Source organism: Bufo bufo, chromosome 2 (assembly GCF_905171765.1).
Source record: "Bufo bufo chromosome 2, aBufBuf1.1, whole genome shotgun sequence".
NCBI classification, from domain to species: domain Eukaryota; kingdom Metazoa; phylum Chordata; class Amphibia; order Anura; family Bufonidae; genus Bufo; species Bufo bufo.
This window is the reverse complement of record NC_053390.1, coordinates 633,706,874-633,730,001: the sequence shown is the minus strand read 5'-3', so window position 1 is coordinate 633,730,001 and position 23,128 is coordinate 633,706,874. Positions and strand designations below refer to the sequence as shown.

Here is a 23,128-nt window from a genome sequence, read left to right as displayed (position 1 = left end):
AGTTACAGCCGATTGTCGGGAAGGAAGCGTATCTTCCTGACAGCTGGCTGCTTGTTCAGTGTAGGAGAGTACTGTATTTACATGCAGCGATCTCCTTCACAGTATGAGGATGAGGGATCACATACAGAATCATTGTTTCTGGGCAGCAGATCGCTGTTTATACCGCACTGCTGCCCAGAAACGATGATCAATGGTGCCTACACGAACGACAGAATCACCCGATGAAAGAGCGCTTCACTCGTTTCACCCTTTAATCTGAATATACCTGAAATATACCCTATGCCTGAAAATCGGGCAGTCTAAATCCACCTTTAGTTTGGCTACATCTGTATTTGGGAGACTTGTTTCATCGAGCCTTTTTTCATCGAAATATGGCACTAAAAATGAGCCAGTTAAAACCAACCCAAAATTAAAAATAACATCCTCCAATTTTTTTTTTATTATGTTAAACATAAAAACATGGGCATGGAGAGACGTGCTTGAGCGCAGCTCTGAATCTCACTGTTACACTCCATCCTGCTCATAATCCTGCTGCAGACATTGCACATTCGATGAGAAAAAGGAAAATGCACCTGCAGTACCGGAATATGAGCCCACACAGCAGCTGAGAGGCTAAGAGAATATGTTCAGGAGGAAACCCAACATGGTGCAGGTTCCTCTACCACACAACACGTCACTCTTGCATGAGGCCAACTCTCTACTATACCTGCAACTCCGGAAGAGCCATCGAAACCGGAGTTCTCCCCTGAAACAAGCATATGATAAGCTGATGCTGGGGATAAATACTTGTCAATCCTCCCTTACTGTGAAGCTTGAGGAGGTACGAGTGGACTTGGGCCTACTACGCCTGATCCTGCTACTTTTCTTGAAGTATTGTTTAAGACTTTTTTCAATGTGCCCATTTCAATAGCGTACTCGATGGAGCGGGCACACCGTGTAGTGGCAAGTCAACCTCCACCAGGAGCCACTCCTCAGGCACTATTAGCCAGGCTTCTCAATTGGAAAGATAGATATCTAATTCTCCAGCCTGCTTGAAAGGAGCAAGAAATCAAGTGTTAAAATACCTCTATTTCTTTTTTCGCAGATTTCTTTGCGGATTTGCCGAGGCACTTTTGTATCCATAAAGAGGAGGCTGCGGGACCTCATCCTACCGTATTCTATGGCATACCGAGCGCATTTGAAATTCGTGGATGGAGGCAAGACCGTGTTCTTCATAGACCCTAAAGAAGCGGATGACTGGATTTCATTAGGTGCTCAAGACATATGGGACCTAAGTTCAGCTGTTTATTATCCCGACTGCAACTAGCCTTATGTTGGCTTTCTCTATTATTTACTGAACTCTTTGCTGCTGCCTTTGTGTTCACTATCATGGGCCAATATTTAGCCTCATGATGCAGTGACTCTAGTTAGGTGGCTGTTAGGGCCCTTTTTTCATTATTCAAAATGGGTTTGCAGCACGCCAGACCTGCAGGGTATTGCGATAGTGAGGTCACGGTTATGGGCAATCGAGGGTTACTCACTGTATTGGAGGAGAACCCTGGGCAGGCATGCGGCAGTGAAGGAGAGGTAGACACAAGTTCCCCTGGGGCACACTCTGGATGTAGGGACCAGACCTGATGGTGGATGAGGTGCCCTGGATGTTGCAGGTATTTTGACTGCCTGAGGCAAGGTCCCTTTAAGGATCATGACGCCAGTGCCTGTAACGGTGGCACACCGGTTTCTAGGTTTCTAGTAGCAGTAATTGAGGTACACAGATGATATGATGAACCAAACATTGCTTTACTTGGAAAACAGTCCAACTTTGTACAGAGAGTTGGTTATGCAGTCCCTTAAATCATATCATTCACAAGCAGGTTTACTTCTTAATATGGCAGGTAACAATCTTGCAAGATACTTGGAGGGTAAACAGTTAATGCTTCACAGTCAAGGCTGCTCTATCCCCTCAGCTATTCTAGCTGGCTGAATCCCAAGGCCCGGATGCCTAAATGCTGGCTTTAATCCTTGGTAATAAATCTTCCTCCCGTATTGACCCTTGCTTTTATCTTATAGTACCTCTGCCCATCAGCTTACTTCTCTGAGCTGGTTGTATTGTTCCTGTTGTGAGGGAAGCTGCAGGTTCTCCCAGGAGGTTCATTCCTACTACTGGGGTAATCTTCTGAGCTAACTGAGGCTCACTTTATCTACAGGCAGGCTAGGGTTCTTCACTAGCCTCCTGGTGGCAACTAGCAGCCTGGACTATCCAGCTGCATGTCAGGAGGAGGCCCTCAGCATATCTCTGGCTAAGATGCCTTCTCACTTCTGTGTCCACAGACTCCTGACTACAGACTAACTCCTCCCTGTCTGGGCCTGAACATTTATACTAGGGGCTCCCTATCTCCCTCTATGTCTAGGATGCCTAACTACACCCTAATAGGCCTGCTATGCATGACACAGGGGAACCAACACATGTAATAACACATAGAAAAATACATTAAATGCATAGTTAAATATAATATCACTGTCCCTTGTGAACAGAAGTAACACGTGACCCAATTGACCCTTGTGTAGTGCCCACTCCTACCTAGTGGGACACTACAGGTTGAGGTCAGCACCAAAATGGATCATAAACCACCAGCAGTACCCTATGTCTGTATATACTTATCCCGCTCCCTGCGCTGCTTCTGGTCCTTGCACCGCCGCTGCTTCTCCCAGTGCGCTGATGAAAACATTCGGTGTGGAGGGGAGGGGGGGGGGTAGCCGTCCCCCCAATGGCAGGTGGGGAAGGGGACGAGCCTCCCTAGCATCTCAGATGACGCTAGGGAGGCTTGTCCCCGCCTTCCATTGGCTACCCCCCCGACAGCGGATGTTTTTATCGGCGCACGGGGAGAAGAAGCAGCTATCTCCTGGAAGTGTCCCTGTCTTCTCTAAATAGATCTCTATTTTATATAAACATCCTAAGGCTCGATAACGGCAATCATTCGCCTGTTTTTGATCTAAGGAGGGGTATCCGTCAGGGTTGCCCTTTGTCCCCCCTGTTGTTCTAGCAATGGAGCCTTTGGCACTTAGACTGCGTCAGGACACACAGTATAAAGGGGTGAGAGTTGGCGAGAGGGAAGACAGATTTGGACTATACAGTATGTGGATGATCTAATATTGTTCATGTCTGAGGCAGACAGAACCCTCCCATATGCCAAAGAACTGATTGACGGGTTTGGGACCTTTTCTGGTTTGCAGATTAATTAGTCCAAATCAGTCAGCATGCCCTTATGAGATCCACACTGGCCCCCCATTTATATCTTACCTGTAGCCGAATTCTTTAAAGGGAATTTGTCATCAGAAAATGACCTATTGTTTAAATCACATTTCTATCTTTAACATATTTATCAAGAATTTTTGGTGGTTAATTAAAAATTTTCTATTTAAATATATTTAAACAAAAAACATAAAATCCTGCAGTTTTCGTACTGGCCACTAAGTCTAATAATAGGACCACTTCTTGGTCTGTGCAGATCACTTTACTGTGGTTATCTGCTTATCTATCATTCTAATCCTGCCTATAATGATTAGGAGATATCCCCTCTGTGTATAGATAAGAAAGGATCCACCATTCACAATAGGTGATTGTCAAAGCTTATCTATTCTTTGTACAATGACTTCTGCACAGGTCAACTCTCGCATACCAGTTGTCATAGCTGTGGTACCTCACACACAGAGTTTTGGCATGTATTATGGGCATGTAGTTATGTGAGTTCATTCTAGAAAGAGCTTGTGGACACCCTTTCGAGAGTCTTACTGCGCCCAATTCCTTATGACCCAGCAGTTTGTGTTTTGGGCATTCTATCAGAAGAATTATAGTCACATCATGACAGAGTCTTTTTGAGGGAAACGTTATTTATGGCTTGCAAGGCATTAGCTTTGCGATTGATGGGGGATCGCCCTCCCAGTCTTAAACAATAGAAAGCCTTGGTAAACCAGACTGTTATGTTTGAAAATGTTGTATTTAAAAATAAAGGAAGTCAGCAAAAATTTCAGAAAGTGTGGGGTTCTTGGTGCGCATCTTTTCTCTCAGTGCCTTCTCTTCGTGTCTTAAAGGGAACCTGTCACCGGGATTTTGTGTATAGAGCTGAGGACATGGGTTGCTAGATGGCCGCTAGCACATCCACAATACCCAGTCCCCATAGCTCTGTGTGCTTTTATTGTGTAAAAAAAAAGATTTGATACAGATGCAATTGAACCTGAGATGAGTCCTGTCCCTGACTCATCTCACATACAGGACTCATCTCAGGTTAATTTGCATATGTATGAAATCGTTTTTTTTTTACACAATAAAAGCACACAGAGCTATGGGGACTGGGTATTGCGGATGTGCTAGCGGCCATCTAGCAACCCATGTCCTCAGTTCTATACCCAAAATCCCGGTGGCAGGTTCCCTTTAAGCACCCATTGCTCCACCATCAACCATGAGCTCTATAATTACAGTTTGGGAATGAGATACTGCTCTGTATACTTTTAACACTATATGTGTCTCTTTTATTGTAATTCTTGCTTGTTAGTGTGATGCTTACTGTATCCTTCATGTATATGCCATACCGTTTTATTCATATTTAATAAAATGAGTTAAAAAAACAACAACCTATAGGTCATTTTCTGATGACAAACTTAAATTAATCAAAGGCCAATACTTCTATAATATCAACACTCATGTATTAAACCATATGACAGGGTACTCATTAATATGTCACCCAAAAAGAAACCCCCCAAAAATGAACACTACTAGTCAACAGCAAGAAAAAACAATATATTTATTGAATAGAAAAATATATTTAAAGCACCAGCTATAACAGCCCCACAAATACAAATAGCACAAAGAACATTTAAAACATAGCACCAATAATAAGTGCTGGGGGACGCAGCATTAATGTATATTTTACATTTCTTTTGGACTTATTCCTGATATGATTATAAACATATGCAGAAAAGAAGCATCAATAGAGCACAGTGTGAACAGGAGTAAGGTTCTCAGATACACTTTTGTCCTATTAGCCAGCATTTTGTTTCCTTTAAGCACAGAAGACCTTGAGCTCAATATGCTTAACCCCTTCACGCATCGTCACGTACATGTACGTGAGGGAATGCGGCTTCTTGCCGCATCCTCACATGCATGTACGTGATGGGATCGGGCAGGTGGAGGAGCTGCACCCGCCCGATCCGCAGCACGGGCCTTGCTGTTACTGATTAACCATTTCACATGCTGCGGCCAGTGCTGACCGCTGCACGTGCGAGGTTTACATAGGGAGGGGGCTCCTTCTGACTCCATCGGCCCCCCGCGCTGCGCTGACAAGGGGCCGATGGTTGCCATGGCAGCCCCGATGCCTTGCACAGTTACGGAAGCCCAGGATATCCTGCCTGAGGGCTGGGTCTCCTAGGCAACTGTCAGCGTCTTACTGTGTTAGACGCTGACAGTTCAATTAAGTACAATACAGAATTTATTGTACTGAATTGAAACAGGGATCAAACCCTGAAAAGGTGAAGTCCCACAGTGAGACAAATATAAAAAGTAAAAAATAGTGAAAAAAGTGTTTTTTTTATAATAAAAATTTTTTAGTTTCAAGTAAAAAAAAAAAAAAAAACGTCCTCACCATAAGGCTACATGCACACGAACGTTGTTTGTCTCCGTGTCCATTCCGTTTTTTTGCGGATAGGATGCGGACCCTTTCATTTCAATGGGTCCGCAAAAAATGCGGACAGCACACCGTGTGCTGTCCGCATCAGTATGTCAGTTCTGTAGCCCCGCAAAAAAAAATAGAACATGTCCTATTCTTGTCCGTTTTAGGCATTGTTACAATGGATCCGCAAAAAAAAAAACAGATGGCATACGGATGTCATGTTTTTTTTTGCGGATCCGCAATTTGCGGACTGCAAAACACATATGGTCGTGTGCATCTAGCCTAAAATAATGTTTAAAAAAAAACAAAAACAGACATATTAGGTATCTCCGCATCCGTAACGACGTGCTCTATAAAAAATTTACATAATCTACCACCTCAGGTGAACGCCGTAAAAAATAAAAATAAAAACTGAGCAAAAAATGCCATTTTTTTTGTCACCTTACATCACAATAAGTGTCATTCCAAGGGATCAAAAAGTCATACATACCCCAAAATGATACCAATTAATCCGTGATCTCTTCCCGCAAGAAACGAGACCCTACCTAATACAATCGTCCAAAAAAATAATAATATATGGCTTTCAGAAAATGGAGACACTAAAACATGATTTTTTTTCTTATAAAAATGCTTTTATAGTGTAAAACTGAAATAAATTTTAAAAAAAGTATACATATTAGGTATTGCCATGTCCATAACAACCAGCTCTATAAAAATATCACATGGCCTAACCCCTCAGATGAACATAATAATAAAAAAAAAAAACTGTACCAAAAATGCAATTTTTTGTCATCATACATCACAAAAAGTGTAATTCCAACGAACAAAAAGACATATGTACCCCAATATAGTACCAATCAAACCGTCATCTCTTCCCGTAAAACATGAGCCCCTACATAGGACAATCGCCCAAACGATAAAAAAAATAAAAATATGGCTTTCAGAAAATGGAGACACTAAAACATGATTTTCTTTCTTCAAAAATGCTTTTGTAGTACAAAACTAAAATAAATTTTAAAAAGTAAATATATTAGGTATCTCCACATCCATAATGACTTGCTTTATAAAAATATTATATGACTTACCCCCTAAGGTGAGCACCATAAAAAAAATAAAAACTGTGCAAAAAATGCTATTTTTTGTCACCTTTTTATCACAAAAAGTGTAATACCAAGCGATCAAAAAGTCATATGTAACCCAAAATAGTAAAAATCAAAACGTCATCTCTTCCTGCAAAAAAATTAGCCCCTACATAAGACAATCACCCAAAAAATAAAAAACAAATTTTATTGTGTAACACTGAAATGCATAAAAAAGTAGACATATTAGTTATCGCCGCACCCGTAAAAACCTGCTCTATAAAAATATAACATGATCAACCCCCACAGTTGAACTGTGCCAAAATAGCCATTTTTTGGTCACCTTGCCACCAAAATCATATGTACCCAAAAATGGTACCAATAAAAATTTCAACTCTTCCTGCAAAAAAAGAGCCCCTGCACAAGACGATCAGCAGAAAAATAAAATAAATGTAGCTTTCAGAAAATGAAGACACAAAAACATTATTTTTGTTTTTAAAAATGCTTTATTATGTAAAACTGAAACAACAAAAAAAAAATACACATATTTGGTATTGTCGCGTCCGTATCAACCTGCTCTATAAAAGCAACACATGATCTATCCTGTCAGGAGAACTCTGTAAAAAAAACAAAAAATTAAAACTGTGCAGCAACAGCCATTTTTTGTTTACCTTGCCTCACAAAAACGTAATATCGAGCAATCAAAAATCATATGTACCCCAAAATAGTACCAACAAAACTGTAACTTCATCCCGTAGTTTACAAAATGGGGTCACTTTTTGGGAGTTTCTCTAGGGGTTCATAAGGGGGTCTTCAAATGTGAATATGGCAAATGGCAAATTTTGAAATTTCACCTCCATTTTCCTTTCATTCTTGTGGAACACCTAAAGGCTGGGTTCACACGGGCATTGCGGGAAAATGTGCGGGTGCGTTGTGGGAACACCCGCGATTTTTCTGCGCGAGTGCAAAACATTGTAATGCGTTTTGCACTCGCGTGAGAAAAATCGCGCATGTTTTCACAGAAGTTCGGGCTTGGGATCGGTGTTCTGTAAGATTGTATTATTTCCCCTTATAACATAGTTACAAGGGAAAATAATAGCATTCTGAATACAGAATGCATAGTAAATTAGCGCTGGAGGGGTTAAAAAAATAATAATTTAACTCACCTTAGTCCACTTGATCGCGGCCCGGCATCTCCTTCTGTCTCCTTTGTTGAATAGGACCTGTGGTGAGCATTCATTACAGGAACAGGACCTTTGATGACGTCAAACCGGTCATCACATGGTGAGTCACCATGGTAAAAGATCATGTGACGTACCATGTGATGACCGGAGTGACGTCATCAAAGGTCCTGTTCCTGTAATTAATGCTCACCACAGGTCCTATTCAACAAAGGAGACAGAAGGAGATGCCGGGCTACGCGATCAAGTGGACTAAGGTGAGTTAAATTTTTTATTTTATTTTTTTAACCCCTCTAGCGCTGTTTTACTATGCATTCTGTATTCAGAATGCTATTATTTTCCCTTATAACCATGTTATAAGGGAAAATAATAATAATCGGGTCTCCATCCCGATCGTCTCCTAGCAACCGTGCGCGAAAATCGCACCGCATCCGCACTTTTCACGCAACCCCATTCACTTCTATGGGGCCTGCGTTGCGTGAAAAACTAGAATATAGAGCATGCTGCAATTTTCACGCAACGCACAAGTAATGTGTGAAAATCACCGCTCATGTGAACAGCCCCATAGAAATGAGTGGGTCGGTATTCAGTGCGGGTGCAATGTGCAATTCACCTCACGCATCGCATCCGCGCGGAATACTCGCCCGTGTGAAAGGGGCCAAAGGGTTAACAAAGTTTGTAAAATCAGTTTTGAATAACTTGAAGGGTACAAGTTTCTAAAATGGGGTCATTTATGGGTGGTTTCTACTATGTAAGCCCCACAAAGTCACTTCATAACTGAACTGGTCCTTAAAAAAGTGGGTTTTTGAATTGCTTCTAAAATTCTAAGCCTTCTAACGTCCTAAATAACTAAATGACGTTTAAAAAATGATGCCAACATGAAGTAGACATCTGGGAAGTGTACAGTAACAACTATTTTATGAGGTATCAAAATCTGCTTTAAAAGCAGAGACATTCAAATTTCAAAAATGGTGAATGTTTCCAAATTTTCTGTAAATTTGGGATTTTTTTTTATAAATAAAGGTGAAACATATTGACTCAAATTTACCACTAACATGAAGTACAACAAGTCTTAGAATCGCTTATACAGGGAGTGCAGAATTATTAGGCAAGTTGTATTTTTGAGGATTAATTTTATTATTGAACAACAACCATGTTCTCAATGAACCCAAAAAACTCATTAATATCAAAGCTGAATATTTTTGGAAGTAGTTTTTAGTTTGTTTTTAGTTTTAGCTATTTTAGGGGGATATCTGTGTGTGCAGGTGACTATTACTGTGCATAATTATTAGGCAAATTAACAAAAAACAAATATATACCCATTTCAATTATTTATTTTTACCAGTGAAACCAATATAACATCTCAACATTCACAAATATACATTTCTGACATTCAAAAACAAATCAGTGACCAATATAGCCACCTTTCTTTGCAAGGACACTCAAAAGCCTGCCATCCATGGATTCTGTCAGTGTTTTGATCTGTTCACCATCAACATTGCGTGCAGCAGCAACCACAGCCTCCCAGACACTGTTCAGAGAGGTGTACTGTTTTCCCTCCTTGTAAATCTCACATTTGATGATGGACCACAGGTTCTCAATGGGGTTCAGATCAGGTGAACAAGGAGGCCATGTCATTAGATTTTCTTCTTTTATACCCTTTCTTGCCAGCCACGCTGTGGAGTACTTGGACGCGTGTGATGGAGCATTGTCCTGCATGAAAATCATGTTTTTCTTGAAGGATGCAGACTTCTTCCTGTACCACTGCTTGAAGAAGGTGTCTTCCAGAAACTGGCAGTAGGACTGGGAGTTGAGCTTGACTCCATCCTCAACCCGAAAAGGCCCCACAAGCTCATCTTTGATGATACCAGCCCAAACCAGTACTCCACCTCCACCTTGCTGGCGTCTGAGTCGGACTGGAGCTCTCTGCCCTTTACCAATCCAGCCACGGGCCCATCCATCTGGCCCATCAAGACTCACTCTCATTTCATCAGTCCATAAAACCTTAGAAAAATCAGTCTTGAGATATTTCTTGGCCCAGTCTTGACGTTTCAGCTTGTGTGTCTTGTTCAGTGGTGGTCGTCTTTCAGCCTTTCTTACCTTGGCCATGTCTCTGAGTATTGCACACCTTGTGCTTTTGGGCACTCCAGTGATGTTGCAGCTCTGAAATATGGCCAAACTGGTGGCAAGTGGCATCTTGGCAGCTGCACGCTTGACTTTTCTCAGTTCATGGGCAGTTATTTTGCGCCTTGGTTTTTCCACACGCTTCTTGCGACCCTGTTGACTATTTTGAATGAAACTCTTGATTGTTCGATGATCACGCTTCAGAAGCTTTGCAATTTTAAGAGTGCTGCATCCCTCTGCAAGATATCTCACTATTTTTGACTTTTCTGAGCCTGTCAAGTCCTTCTTTTGACCCATTTTGCCAAAGGAAAGGAAGTTGCCTAATAATTATGCACACCTAATATAGGGTGTTGATGTCATTAGACCACACCCCTTCTCATTACAGAGATGCACATAACCTAATATGCTTAATTGGTAGTAGGCTTTCGAGCCTATACAGCTTGGAGTAAGACAACATGCATAAAGAGGATGATGTGGTCAAAATACTCATTTGCCTAATAATTCTGCACGCAGTGTACAGTCCTGATCAAAAGTTTAAGACCACTTGAAAAATAGAAAAAAAATCATTTTTAGCATGGCTAGATCTTAACAAGGTTCCAAGTAGAGCTTCAACATGCAACAAGAAGAAATGGGAGTGAGACAAAACATTTTTTGAGCATTCAATTTAATGAAAACAACGAATAAACTTAAACAGGCTGTTTTTCAGCTGATCAAAAGTTTAGGACGACACCTCCAAAAAAAAAATAAACCCCCCCAAAACAGAAATCCAACTTCCAAACATGAACTCAGTAATGAGTAGCTCCGCCGTTATTGTTTATAACTTCAAAAATTTGTTTCGGCATGCGTGATGAAAGCGTTTCCATGAGGTGAGTGGGAACATTTCTCCAAGTGGTGAAGACGGCCGCACGAAGGCCATCTACTGTCTGGAACTGTTGTCCATTTTTGTAAACTTCCCTTGCCATCCATCCCCAAAGGTTCTCAATTGGATTTAGATTAGGGGAACACGCAGGATGGGCCAAAAGAGTGATGTTATTCTCCTGGAAGAAGTCCCTTGTCCTGCGGGCATTGTGTACTGTAGCGTTGTCCTGTTGAAGAACCCAGTCGTTACCACACAGACGAGGGCCCTCAGTCATGAGGAATGCTCTCTGCATCATCTGGACATAGCCAGCTGCCGTTTGACGCCCCTGCACTTCCTGAAGCTCCATTGTTCCACTGAAGGAAAAAGCACCCTAGACCATTATGGCGCCCTCTCCACTGTGGCACGTAGAAAACATCTCAGGTGGGATCTGCTTGTCATGCCAGTAACGTTGAAAGCCATGAGGACCATCAAGGTTAAATTTTTTCTCATGAGAGAATAAAACTTTCTTCCACCTTTGAATGTCCCGTGTTTGGTGCTCTCTTGCAAACTTCAAACGAGCAGTTCTGTGGCTTTCAAGGAGATGAGGTCTTTGAAGACGTTTTTTGTTTTTGAAGCCCTTCAGTCTCAGATGCCGTCTGATAAGATAAGATGCCTTTATTGTCACTGTACAATACAATGTAATACAATGTACCAGTGCTTTAAGTGGGCCAAAAGAGGTGCCGGTACTCTATTAGGCGCCGGTGCTCCCCCCCCCAATACTGAATTAATGTGTGTGTGTGTGTGATGAGGGGGGGGTCTGATGTGCAGGGGGGTACTGGTTCAGAGAGGAACGAATGTGCGGTGGTGGGGGGGGGGGGGGTCCTGGTACATAGAGGAACTAATATATATATGTGTGTGATGGGGGGGTCTGATGTGCAGGGGGCCCCTGCACATCAGACCCCCCCATCACACACATATATATTAGTTCCTCTATGTACCAGGACCCCCCCCCCCCACCACCGCACATTCGTTCCTCTCTGAACCAGTACCCCCCTGCACATCAGACCCCCCCCTCATCACACACACACACACATTAATTCCTCTCTGTACCAGTACCCCCCCTGCCAGGGGGGTACTGGTACAGAGAGGAATTAATGTGTGTGTGTGTGTGATGAGGGGGGGGTCTGATGTGCAGGGGGGTACTGGTTCAGAGAGGAACGAATGTGCGGTGGTGGTGGGAGGGGGGGGTACTGGTACATAGAGGAACTAATATATATGTGTGTGATGGGGGGTCTGATGTGCAGAGGGGTACTGGTACAGAGAGGCACTAATGTGTGGTGGTGGGGGGGGGGGTACTGGTAAAGAGAGGAACTAATGTGTGTGATGAGGGGGGGGGGGTCTGATGTGCAGGGGGGTACTGGTACAGAGAGGAACGAATGTGCGGTGGTGGGGGGGGGGGTCCTGGTACATAGAGGAACTAATATATATGTGTGTGATGGGGGGGTCTGATGTGCAGGGGCCCCCTACACATCAGACCCACCCATCAGACACATATATATTAGTTCCTCTATGTACCAGTACCCCCCCCCCCGCACATTCGTTCCTCTCTGTACCAGTACCCCCCTGCACATCAGACCCCCCCCCCCCCCTCATCACACACATTAATTCCTCTCTGTACCAGTACCCCCCTGCCAGGGGGGGGGGGGGTACTGGTACAGAGAGGAACTAATGTGTGTGGGGGGAGGGGGGGTGCCTGTCACTCACCAGTACTCTTCAGAAGTTGGATTCCAAAGCAAAGTCGATGTTCTTTGCTGCACCGTCCGACTCCTGACTCCAAGGAGGACCAGTCACTGGTCGCCGCACTGATCGCTCCACACAGGCGCGCGGGAAGGAGTTGACGTCACCTAACGTGAGGTCAACTCCCTGCCTGCGCCAGCCTGAGCCGTACTCTGCAACGACCCGCCCCCCTCCACTAGCTGCCCAGCCAACGACATTAGGGAGGAGATACTGCCAGCTCTCCGCTGCGCTCCGGTACCGGAAACCCACGTACTGGGCGCACGGAGAGGTGCTGGTACTCTCCAGGGCAATTTTTGGAAGTGGCGGTACTGAGTACCGCCGCGTTCCGGCCCACTTCAAGCACTGCAATGTACAATATAATGAAATGTTGTTTGGAGCAATCCTAGATGCCATGGACAGAGGAACAAGAACTGACATTTAAACTAAAGCATTACACTAGAAAAAAAAAAAACATTGCCCTAGAAAGCATTACTATTCACAGTTCACAGCATATATATAGCAAGAGCAAAGTAGGAAGTGCTTATGAGTATATATACTCACTGATTCAGACACCACTACCACTGCAGACAAGAGATCATCATGGGGTCATGAATGCACAGTCACTTTCAGTCTGTGGTAGTTTCTATCCTAGGAAGGGGCAATAATCTCTGAGCATTTAGGAGACTGATTGCTTTGGGGGTAAAAGCTGTTCTTCAGCCTAGTGGTGCGGGCATGTAGGGCTCTAAGACGCCTACCAGAGGGTAGGGGAATGAAAAGGCTGTGGCCGGGGTGAGTTGGATCCCCGCAGATAATTTTTGCCCTGTTGCTGCAGCGAGCAGTGAAGATGTCCTCCAGTGATGGTAGCTGAGTACCAGTGATTCTGCCAGCCATTCTGATGATGCGCTTGAGGGTCTTCTTGTCCTCAGAAGATCAGCCGGAGTACCACACTGTAATGCAGTATGTGATAACAGATTCTATGGTGCACCTGTAAAAATTTACTAGCAGCTGTTTTGGGAGTTGTGCTTTCTTCAGACTCCTCAGAAAATAAAGCCTCTGAAGGCCTTTTTTGGTAATTTCTGTTGTGTTTTTTATCCATGACAGGTCCTGACTAATATGAACTCCCAAGAATCTGAAACTTTGAACTATCTCCACGTTTCCACCATTAATGCTAATGGGATGGTGTCCATTTCGTTTCTTCTTCCTAAAATCCAGAATTAGCTCCTTTGTTTTCTTGGTATTGAGTATGAGGTTGTTGTTCTTACTCCATCTCTCTAGGTTCTCAACCTTTTTCCTATAGGCTGTTTCATCATTGTTGGAGATCAGGCCTATCACGGTCGTGTCATCTGCAAATTTTATAATGGTATTGGTATTGTGAATAGGTTTACAGTCATTTGTGAAGAGGGAGTAAAGGAGAGGGCTCAACACACAGCCTTGCGGTACCCCAGTGTTTAGTGTTAAGGATGAAGAGAAGTGCAGGCCCATGCGTACGACTTGTGGTCTTTTTGTAAGAAAATCCAGTATCCAGTTGCACAGGTGTGAGCTGAGACCCAAGTTGTTCAGTTTCGTTGCCAACTTGTTGGGAGGGATGGTGTTAAAGGCCGAGCTGTAATCAATAAACAGCATCCGCACATAGCTGTCTCTCTGCTCCAGGTGTGACAGCGCAGTGTGAAGGGTAAGTGAGACAGCATCCTCAGTTGACCTATGTGCTCTGTAAGCAAACTGGTATTCGTCCATGGAGGTGCAGATCTTGCTCTTCATGTGCCTGAGGACAAGTTGTTCAAAGCACTTCATAGCAATAGGAGTGAGAGCCACCGGGCAATAATCACTTAAGGTCTTCACCCCTGCCTGTTTTGGAATTGGGACAATTGTGGAGGACTTCAGGCAAGTGGGGACAATGGCCTGCTCTAGTGAGCTGTTAAACATACTGGTAAATACTGTTTTCAGCTGTTTAGCACAGTTTTTTAGGACTTTTCCAGGAACTTCATCAGGGCCAGCTACTTTATGGGGATTAATGTGGTTTATGGGGCTGCAGTCAGCACCAGTAAGGGCCTTAATTTGGGTCGAGGATCATCCAGTGTCCTGATGGACAGCCAATTGGATCCTCCGGCTCAGTGCTGATGATTTTTGTTGGGGTCTTCCACTTGCCTTTTTTGTTCCATAACCCTCAGGATCATTTAAGAAATTCCAAATGACTGTCTTACTGCGTCCCACCTCAGCAGCGAAGGCGCGCTGTGAGAGACCCTGCTTATACAGTTCAACAACCCGACCACGTTCAAAAAGGGAGAGTTTTTTTGCCTTTGCCATCACAACGTGTGACTACCTGACAGAAAATGACAATGAATCCACATCTTTGCACAGATTTGGCCTTTTAAAGGCATGTGGTCCTAAAATTTGGATCAGCTGAAAAACAGCCTGTTTCAGTTTAATCGTTATTTTCAATTAATTGAATGCTCAAAAAATGTTTTGTCTCACTCTCATTTCTTCTTGTTGCATGTTGAAGCTCTACTTGGAACCTTGTTTAGATCCAACAATGTAAAATATGATTTTTTGCCATTTTCAAGGGGTCAGGACTGTATAAGTAAAAGCATTGCAGAGTTATTACCACAAAATGTGGCTTGGTCCTTATGGTGAAAACTGGCTTGGTCTTAAAGGGTTTAAAGGGGTTTTCTCATCTGAGACAATGGGGGCATATCGCTAGGATATGCCCCCATTGTCTTATAGGTGCGGGTTCCTCCATTTATTTCTATGGGCTATTTGCATCGGGCCCATAGAAGCGAATGGGCAGTGGCCGGTCATGTGCAGTTCGCTCCTATTCACTTCTATGGGGGGAGCGCTTGGTGATGGCCAGACCGGAGTCCTCCAGCCACCACTTTGCCGCCATTGTCTCAGATGAGACAACCCCTTTAAAGTCTAATTAGCTATACCCGAGCAATGTTCAATCTGGGTTTTCCTCATGTTAAAGACTCATGCACACAACCTTATCCATTTAGCAGTCCGCAAATCGTGGATCCACAAAACACAGATACTGGCTGCGTGCATCTCGCATTTCCCCCTTTCACATGTCCCAGCCTATGTTAGAAATGCCTATTCTTGCCTGCAAAATGGACAAGAATAGGACAAGTTTTATTTTTTTTGCAGTGCTGTGGAACGGACATATGGATGTGGACAGAACACCATGTGAAATTAAAATGAATGGGTTAGCATCCGATCCACAAAAAATGCGGATCGAATACGGATTGAAAATACAGTCGTGTGCATGAGGCCTAAGGCTACTATTTTTCGCGTTTAGTGCGGATCCGTCATGGATTTGCACAGACGGATCCGTTCAGATAATACAACCGTATTATCTTTAACCGTTTGTATTATCTTTAACATAGCCATGATGGATCTGGAAGTAGAAAAATAGCCAGCAGCACTCTAGGAAGTCAAAGGCAAACGGTGGTTTATTAGACCCAAAGTCAAGCATTGACTTTGGGTCTAATAAACCACCGTTTGCCTTTGACTTCCTGGAGTGCTGCTGGCTATTTTTCTACTTCTAGCTTATTGGACCTAGGTGCTGGTCCACATCAGCCGTACGTGCACCCAGGGCCGGCCTTTGGGGTGTGCGGGCTGTGCGGCCGCACAGGGCGCCATAGTAACAGGGGCGCTGGGCGGCCGACAGCTCGCAATGTAATATGCGGCAGGCGAGGCTGAACTTGTGTTCTCCCTCGGGGCGCCCCCTCCATCTAGCCCTCCCCTGTCTGACCTGATTCGTTCCTCCTCCCCTGTGCCTGACCTGCCTGCTGCCCCCGCCGCTGCCAATAAGAAGAGACAGGAGGAGGAGGAGGGGCTGTGGCCACTGCGCCACCAATGAAGATAACTGACCTGAAATACAAATACAGGAGGCGGGTGCCGGAATCAAATAGCCGACACCCGACCTCTGTGACAGGGAGCTGCGATCAGCTGCAGTTGAGTTAACCCTTCAGGTGCAATACCTGAGGGGTTAACTGCCGCTGATCGCAGCTCCCTGTCACAGAGGTCGGGTGTCGGCTATTTGATTCCGGCACCCGCCTCCTGTATTTGTATAAGAAACGTTGGTGGCACAGTGCGCCCCCCCCCCCCCCAACACCCCAGTATAAGAAACGGTGGCACAGTGCGGCCCCCCCCCCCCCAACACCCCAGTATAAGAAACGGTGGCACAGTGCGGCCCCCCCCCAACACCCCAGTATAAGAAACATTGGTGGCACAGTGGGAAGTGCCAGTGAGGGTTAAAAAATAATAAAAAAAAAAATTAACTCACCTCCTCCAGTTGATCGCATAGCTGCCGGTCTCCTGTTTTCTTCAGGACCTGTGGTGACGTCACTGAGCTCATCACATGACCCATTACCATGGTGATGGATCATGTGATGAGCACAGTGATGTCACCACAGGTCCTTTGACAGGTCATGAAGAAAGAACAGAAGACGATCAATTGGAGGAGGTGAGTTAATTATTTTTTAACCCTCATTGGCACTGCCCACTGCGCCACCAATGTTTATTATATTGAGGGGGGGCGCACTGCGCCACCAATGTTTATTATATTGGGGGGGGGGGCGCACTGCGCCACCAATGTTTATTATACTGGGGTGTTGGGGGGGGGGCGCACTGCACCACCAATGTTTATTATACTGGGGTGTTGGGGGGGCGCACTGCGCCACCAATGTTTATTATACTGGGGTGTTGGGGGGGGCGCACTGCACCACCAATGTTTATTATACTGGGGTGTTGGGGGGGGCGCACTGCGCCACCAATGTTTATTATACTGGGGTGTTGGGGGGGGGCGCACTGCACCACCAATGTTTATTATATTGGGGGGGCGCACTGCGCCAATGTTTATTATATTGGGGGGGCGCACTGCGCACAACGATGGGTTAGGGAAATTTCACAGCAGAGTGCGCATGCGCTGGGAGCCTCGCCGGCGGTTAGGGTAGGGAAAAATTATGGGCCAGTGCACAGGTGCGGTGATCGGATGGATGTTCTCAGCTGGACACCGGCCGACACTGCGCATGCGCTGGGAGCCTCACCAGCAGGGATGGACTGGGACAATAAAGTGGCCCTGGACTTCAGCCAGACCGGCCCACTTTATTTTTCCCAAACACACTCAAAAAAAAACATAAGTAAAAACATTCCACTGTAAGTATAAACAGGTTTTTTATTTTTACTCTTAATTTAGAAAAAAAAAATCCCCCTCCATAATGGTGCCATCCACAGATCCCCCCCATAAGTGTCATCCACAGACCCCCCCCCATAAGTGTCATCCACAGACCCCCCCCCATAACAGTGCCATCCACGGATCCCCCTCCCTATAACAGTGCCGTCATCCATAGATCCCCCTCCCCGCCACTCACAGTAGTATACATTAATAAATCGGTATCCTGCAGGCTGCAGACAGTAACTTTAATTTTAACACAGCGCTCATCTCTTTACTACCTTACATTCAGCTCCCTCCAGCCTCCAGTAACAAGTGCGGGCGGCAGCGCTCACTCACTGACGTCACGCGCCTGCGCCGCCTAGTGGGAGGAGCAGGCGTGTGACGTCAGTGAGTGAGCGCCGCCCCCACACTGCCTGCTGTTACTGGAGCTGAGTCAGTGTAAGATAGTAAAGAGATGAGCGCTGATTTTAAAGTTAACACACTGACAGCAAAAAAATTAAAATGGCTCGGGACCGGCCGGGCCCCCCCGGGGTCCGGCCCCTTACTGGGGTATCGGCTTTACCCCCCTGATGGCGGCCCTGGCCGGCCCATAATTCGATCGGCCCACCGGGATTCTCCCGGTACTCCCGATGGCCAGTCCATCGCTGCTCACCAGCGGTTAGGGTAGGGAAAAAGCACTGGACCGTACGTAATTTTTCCCTTCCCTAACCGCTGGTGAGGCTCCTGGCGCATGCGCACTCTGCTGTGAAACTTCCCTAACCTGTCGTTGTGCGCCTGCGCGGCGCTGCACACCTCCTCACGTCATGTCCGGTGCGACTGGAAGTGACGAGGGTAGGGAAATCTCACGAAGTAGGGAAGTATAACATTACACCGGCCTTTGGGGTGTGTGGGCTGGTAACTACTTGGTTGGATAGTCAGCCAGCCTATGCCATGATGCCAGCAACAAGCAGTGTTTTTTTTTTTTTTTTTTTGGGGGGGGGGGGGGGCGCCACAAGGTTAGCTCGCACAGGGCGCCTGAACACCTAAGGCCGGCCCTGCGTGCACCCCTCGTTCACACAGTGTGCTGCCTCCTCATTTTTCCATGATGGATCTGTCTTGAACACCATTGAAAGTCAATGGGGGACGGATCCGTTTTCTATTGTGCCAGATTGTGTCATAGAAAACGAATCCGTCCCCATTGACTTACATTGCGTGCCAGGACGGATCAGTTTGGCTCAGTTTCGTCAAGCGACAGCAAAACGCTACAGGCAGCGTTTTGGTGTCCGCCTCCAGAGCGTAATGGAGACTGAACGGAGGCAAACTGATGCATTCTGAGCTGATCCGTTTTAGACCGCTTGTGAGAGCCCTGAACGGATCTCACAAACGGAAACCAAAACGCCAGTGTGAAAGTAGCCTAAGGTTGTAAGAAACTCTGTTGATTCCATGCAGCAGTTGCAATAGCAGTCATAGTGGTTTCCAATGAAAAGATACATAAAAAAAGGACCAAAGACTTCGCTCTGATACCTGTATGTCCTTCACATTACAATTGTAACAACTGGAAGTATCAACGAAGGTTCCTATTTAAGGACATGGAGATCTGTAATAAATTGATACAGAAAGTCCATTAGATAGATTTTTATTATATATAGAATACCCTTTATTAGCTGAAATCTGAATACCCCTTTAACATTGCATCAGAATTTGCAGCATGACGATAGGTGTTATTGCAGCACGCCAGACCTGCAGGGTACAGCGACAGTGAGGTCACGGTATGGGCAATCGAGGGTTACTCACTTTTCTGAGGCGAACCCTGGGCAGGCATGCAACAGTGAAAGGAGAGGCAGACACTAGTTCCTCTGGGGCACACTCTGTAGATAGGGACCAGGCTTGATGTTGGGTGAGGTGCCCTGGATGTTGTAGGTGTTTTGAGTGCCCTAGGCAAGGTCCCTTTAAGGATCGTGACGCCAGTGCCTGTAACGGTGGCACACAAATTTGTAGGAGGATTAATAGAGTACACAGTTGGTAAACCAAACGTTGCTTTACTTGGTGAAACAGTCCAACATTTTACAATCAGTTGCAGCGGTATATAATGCAGTCCTTTACAATACAAGATGCACAGCAGGTTTACTTCACAGCAGGTTTCAATCTTGCAAGATACTTGGAGGGCAAACAGTTAATGCTTTGCAGTGCAATGCTGCTCTATCCCCTTCAGCTATTCTAGCTGGCTGGATCCCAAGGCCCGGATGCCTAAGTGCTGGCTTAAATCCTTGGTATAAAAATCCTTCCTCCAGTATTGGCACTTGCTTAAGGTTACAATACCTTCTTTTCCTAGCTGTCTTCAGTGCTGCATTTGAAAGGTGGCTGCTAGGGATGAGCGAACCCGAACTGTATAGTTCGGGTTCGTACCGAATTTTGGGATGTCCGTGACACGGACCCGAACCCGAACATTTTCGTAAAAGTCTGGGTTCGGGTTCGGTGTTCGGCTCTTTCTTGGCGCTTTTTGAAAGGCTGCAAAGCAGCCAATCAACAAGCGTCATACTACTTGCCCCAAGAGGCCATCACAGCCATGCCTACTATTGGCATGGCTGTGATTGGCCAGTGCACCATGTGACCCAGCCTCTATTTAAGCTGGAGTCACGTAGCGCCGCACGTCACTCTGCTATGATCAGTATAGGGAGAGGTTGCAGCTGCGACGTTAGGGCGAGATTAGGCAGATTAACTCCTCCAAAAGACTTCATTCTGTGATCGATCTGCAGCTGTGGATCATTGAAGTGCTTTTATTGACTTGCTCACTTTTTTGAGGCTGCCCAGAGCGTTTTTAGATCACTTTTTTTCTGGGGTGATCGGCGGCCATTTTGTGACTTGTGTTGCGCCAGCACAAGCTATCACCAAGTGTATTTAACCATCGATAGTGTGGTTATTTTGTGCTATATCCTACATCAGCTGCAGGCTGAGCCTGTGTCACCGAAGTGCATTTAACCATCAACAGTCTGGTTATTTTTTGGCCATATACTACATCAGCTGCAGGCTGAGCCTGTGTCACCGAAGTGCATTTAACCATCGACAGTCTGATTATTTTTTGGCCATATACTACATCTGGTGCAGGCTGAGCCTGTGTCACCCAAGTGCATTTAACCATCAACAGTGTGGTTATTTTTTGGCCATATATTACATCAGGGGCAAGTTGAGCCTGTCACCCAGCGCCTAAAAAATAGACCTGACATTTCTATTCAACCAAATCTGTACTGTTTTAGCTGGTCAAGTTATTTGTAGTGACCGTAAAAGCACACTTTTTTTTCTGGGTTGAAAAACCATTCCCAAATTTGCCATTCTCAAAATAACTAGTTTCTGGTATTTGAGGCCTACTTGAAATCTATCCCAAACAGAATATCTTACATTGAAGCTAGTGATAGTGTCATTCAGAAAAACCTAAGACACACGCTAGCGTGCTGATAGAAATCTGATTCTGTGATTAAACCTATACCTGTCACACAGCGCAAAAAAAAACAGGCCTCACATCTCTATTTAACCAAATCTCTACTGTTTTAGCTGGTCAAGTTATTTGTAGTGACCGTAAAAGCAGACTTTTTTTTCTGGGTTGAAAAACCATTCCCAAATTTGCCATTCGCAAAATAACTAGTTTCTGGTATTTGAGGCCTACTTGAAATCTATCCCAAAAAGAATATCTTACATTGAAGCTAGTGATAGTGTCATTCAGAAAAACCTAAGACACACGCTACCGTGCAGATAGAAGTCTGATTCTGTGATTAAACCTATACCTGTCACACAGCGCAAAAAAAAACAGGCCTCACATCTCTATTTAACCAAATCTCTACTGTTTTAGCTGGTCAAGTTATTTGTAGTGACCGTAAAAGCACACTTTTTTTTCTGGGTTGAAAAACCATTCCCAAATTTGCCATTCTCAAAATTGTGGTGAACGGGAACAATGAGGAAAACATCTAATAAGGGACGCGGACGTGGACATGGTCGTGGTGGTGTTAGTGGACCCTCTGGTGCTGGGAGAGGACGTGGCCGTTCTGCAACAGCCACACGTCCTAGTGAACCAACTACCTCAGGTCCCAGTAGCCAGCAGAATTTACAGCGATATTTGGTGGGGCCCAATGCCGTTCTAAGGATGGTAAGGCCTGAGCAGGTGCAGGCATTAGTCAATTGGGTGGCCGACAGTGGATCCAGCACCTTCACATTATCTTCCACCCAGTCTTCTGCAGAAAGCGCACAGATGGCGCATGAAAACCAAGCCCATCAGTCTGTCACATCACCCCCATGCATATCAGGGAAACTGTCTGAGCCTCAAGTTATGCAGCAGTCTCTTATGCTGTTTGAAGACTCTGCTGCCAGGGTTTCCCAAGGGCATCCACCTAGCCCTTCCCCAGGGGTGGAAGAGATAGAATGCACTAACGCACAACCACTTATTTTTCCTGATGATGAGGACATAGGAATACCACCTCAGCACGTCTCTGATGATGACGAAACACAGGTGCCAACTGCTGCGTCTTTCTGCAGTGTGCAGACTGAACAGGAGGTCAGGGATCAAGACTGGGTGGAAGACGATGCAGGGGACGATGAGGTCCTAGACCCCACATGGAATGAAGGTCGTGCCACTGACTTTCACAGTTCGGAGGAAGAGGCAGTGGTGAGACCGAGCCAACAGCGTAGCAAAAGAGGGAGCAGTGGGCAAAATCAGAACACCCGCCGCCAAGAGACTCCGCCTGCTACTGACCGCCGCCATCTGGGACCGAGCACCCCAAAGGCAGCTTCAAGGAGTTCCCTGGCATGGCACTTCTTCAAACAATGTGCTGACGACAAGACCCGAGTGGTTTGCACGCTGTGCCATCAGAGCCTGAAGCGAGGCATTAACGTTCTGAACCTTAGCACAACCTGCATGACCAGGCACCTGCATGCAAAGCATGAACTGCAGTGGAGTAAACACCTTAAAAACAAAGAAGTCACTCAGGCTCCCCCTGCTACCTCTTCTGCTGCTGCTGCCTCGGCCTCTTCTGCTGCTGCCGCCGCCTCGGCCTCTTCCTCCGCCTCTGGAGGAACGTTGGCACCTGCCGCCCAGCAAACATGGGATGTACCACCAACACCACCACCTGCGTCACCAAGCATCTCAACCATGTCACACGGCAGCGTTCAGCTCTCCATCTCACAAACATTTGAGAGAAAGCGTAAATTCCCACCTAGCCACCCTCGATCCCTGGCCCTGAATGCCAGCATTTCTAAACTACTGGCCTATGAAATGCTGTCATTTAGGCTGGTGGACACACACAGCTTCAAACAGCTCATGTCACTTGCTGTCCCACAGTATGTTGTTC

The 23,128-nt window shown here is 45.5% G+C and overlaps 1 long non-coding RNA gene across 1 annotated transcript in view; it reads right to left on the bottom strand.

The window, feature by feature from the left end:
- The window catches only part of LOC120989974, a 23,649-nt gene extending 521 nt beyond the window's left edge, over positions 1–23,128 (bottom strand). The window contains exons 1-2 of the long non-coding RNA XR_005776349.1: positions 23,117–23,128; positions 8,364–8,374 (exon numbers count right to left, since the gene is read on the bottom strand). This is a non-coding gene — a long non-coding RNA (uncharacterized LOC120989974). The remainder of the gene's footprint in view (positions 1–8,363; positions 8,375–23,116) is intronic.